General features: G+C 40.0%; 1 protein-coding gene across 3 annotated transcripts in view; it reads left to right on the top strand.

Annotated features, from left to right (window-relative positions):
- Positions 1–3,226, top strand: part of TRIO (trio Rho guanine nucleotide exchange factor) — a 365,439-nt gene that overhangs the window by 85,865 nt on the left and 276,348 nt on the right. The window lies entirely within an intron of this gene.

Here is a 3,226-nt window from a genome sequence, read left to right as displayed (position 1 = left end):
TATACCAAATTATAATTCACAGAGTCAAGCCATCCTGATCTCAGGCCGTGATAACCAAAATTAGGCAGAGAATTTTAGGTATGTGTTCATAAAATGAAAGAGACTAAAATTTAGGAGTATTTATTGAAGCTCAGACTATCCTGCTTATCTCAAACATCCCTCATAGTATTTACATTTGTAATATTGATTATGATATATAGATTTATTTAAAATTAAAAATAGGTTTAAGATAAAACTAAAACACACCAGGGTATGTCTGATCTAGAACAGGAGTTGGGAAACTTTCTGTAAATAGCCGGATAAATACTTTAGTCTCTGTCTCAGCTACTGAGCTCTGCAGTTGTAGTGGGAAGGCGGCCACCTAGTAGCATGGACACAGTACACATAAGATGGCATGGCTGCCTTCCAGTGAAACTTCACTTACAAATGCTGACGGAGCGGAGTTGGCCTGCAGGTCCTCCTTTGCCACCTGCAGTACTGTTGTAAGGCCTGGAGGAGAGGGGATCTTTTTTCTCTACTACTAGTCAGTGAAACTGTTAAACATGAGCAGTCTCTAGAATCTGCCCTAGGAGTTTAATTTAGAGTTGGTGTTATATAATTTGACCATGTTGGAATAGCCTGGGTAATAATGCCTTTTTTGATAGGTTTGCCTGTACCATTAGGAAGACAACGTTCAAGGCTGGGTGGTCCAGGTGGTTCTTCTCTTTGGTGATAGCGGTGGCGACTCTGTTGGACCCAGCTCCCCTATTTATGATATATTGTGTAACGCTCATTGTAGTGTCCTGAAGTGTGATTAACACATGCTGAAAACTCTAAAATAGTGCTTTAACTCACAAAGAAGAAATGAAAGGAAATATCATTTATAAATACTTATTTAAATGTAGGAATGCTTAGGTCTGACTGCTAAAACAGTGGTACCGAAATGCAGGTCTGCTATGAGAGTGTCATCTCTAAACCACTCAACAGCTGCCTTCTTTGAGTCAGTCTTGCTGTGAAAAAAGAATTAAAGAGGTGCAAACTCCTTCTGTAAGCACCAAGAGGTCCTAATGAAGGACTTGTGACCAGTCTGCAGATCACACTTTGAACTCCAGAAGATGTAACGTTTGCTAGTGCCTGCACATAGAATCCCCCTGCACGGGACGTCCTTAGAGGGGTCATATTGGCGACTCATACATCATGAGCCACTTTGCCACTGGTGACATGGTTTTCTGAAGAGGTGGACAGTTTTTGGTACATTTCCAAACTGAAGTAGAGATTTCCTCCACTTAATGTGATAGTTCCTCTCCTGAAAAATGTTGTGTATAAAACCTGTGCCTAAAAATGCATGAAATGGAGTTGGGTCTGTGCTCAGGATTTTTGCTTACTGGAGAATGTCTGGAAATTGGGAGGTCAGGCAAGATGTGTGTGTGTGTGTGTGTGTGTGTGTTGGGTGATGGGAGGTTGTCACACACAATGTCTGTCCCCCATCATTGTGACAACTGCAGATACCCCCACAGATTTCCAAATATAAAATGAAACAAAGGAGCATGCAGGTGAGGATCTGGGAAGAGTGGTTACGCGTGGGGATCATACTTTCCTGTGTTCTCATAGTGCAGAGGAACCACAGAGGGATGATAAAAGCAGCTGAACTCTCTCCTGTGCTTCCTCAGAACTTCTGACTTGTTTTCCATGAATCTCTTCTCATATACATATATATTCATCTCTTCCTTTTTGCCCCCCTCCCCTAATACGACCCCATTTTATTTGGTCATTTCTCCTTTGTATCATTCTCTAGGGTAAATTTTTTCATCTTGCTGTTTCAACATATTGGTGAGTCTTAATTATCTTGTAAGGTGTGTTGAAAATAATGTATACCAATTGTAATTAAAGCACTGGAAATGTGTAGTGTACTGTTTCTAATATCACTTACTTGCTTATTGATTGTTTTATGAGCTGGAAAGTGATGGAGTTATGGCCCCTGCACGTCTTACTTCTGCGAATGGGGCTACTGTTAGTACCTTTCACATAGGGGTGTTGGAGGATTAAATTTGCAAGTTAGTGCCTGCTGATTACTTGCCAATGCCTAATTCTTGTGTTTAGTTCTTTAAATGGTAGACATTACAAAGAAAGGAAAAAGAATTCTTGTCTTTGTTTGCTTTTTTAACAATCCAAAGGTTTAGGAATTTACTTGATTTAATGACCCTCTCTATCCTCTTGTGACCCCGTTATACTCAGTGTTGCTGAAAAAGTTCATTTTAAAATAATGGCACCTACTGCATCCATTTTTCCGTCTTTAGGCCAGACCCTGTGATGGTTGGTGGATTTTGGTATTAAAGCTTGTGTTGCAAGTGGAGGGGGTGTTACTACTGTTGTGTCTGAAACAAGAGTTAAGATTATATTTTATGGAGCAGTTTTGGCTTTTTCAACAGATGTTGGCCACTCACTTTTATGGATTTCACATTGAGTAGTAATGAGTCATAATCACTACTTAATTTTCCCAAACCAGAGGGAATATGCATTTTATTCTTGGACCCTCCAGGCTGTCAATGAAGAGAGAAAACCTTTCTTTGGAATCAAGTTGAAAACCTGTTGTTAACACCTCTCTCTGGGCCTTCTTTGGTCTCCTTAGCAGGTTCATTGCTAGGGGCTGCCACTTCCCATCTTCTCTGCCTTGGAGGCATAGAGTCGTTTCTCAGCCTCATTCTCACCTTTATGAGTTTATTTAATAATGTGATTAGAACATATAAAGTATGCAAGAATAAAATGTGTCATGATGACACAGTTACTTAAAACTTTTATTATTCGAAGTTATAGAAAGTTATGTATTTTATTGTAGACTCATAATAGGTGAACCTTTCTGATCTTGGGGATTTCTTGTATTTCCTTGGAGAGTCTTACATAGGCATAAGCCAGTGACTGATTTTCTTTTCCCTGATTGTTTTCTCATACTATCATAGGCCATTTGAGGGGAATAAAACAAATACTCGTTGGGAGTCTATATGTAGAAGATCATTCAGGCAAAGATTCTGGTCTTAAAGGTGTTAAAGTCTACTGGAGAACCTAAGGACTGAATTATAACAGCAGCCACGGCCTCCACCAGCCCCTGTGATAAAAGTATACGTATGTTATCTCACTTAATCTTTATGACAGCCCGTGGAGGGTGGGTCTCGTTATCTTCATTTTTAATGCTGGAGACTGAAGATGAGAGACCTGTGGTTGCCTGAGGTCATATGGCTGGTAGGGGCAG

Source organism: Symphalangus syndactylus, chromosome 16 (assembly GCF_028878055.3).
Source record: "Symphalangus syndactylus isolate Jambi chromosome 16, NHGRI_mSymSyn1-v2.1_pri, whole genome shotgun sequence".
Taxonomy (NCBI): Eukaryota; Metazoa; Chordata; class Mammalia; order Primates; family Hylobatidae; genus Symphalangus; species Symphalangus syndactylus.
Note: the sequence above shows the minus strand (reverse complement) of the source record. Positions and strands in the feature narration are given on the sequence as shown.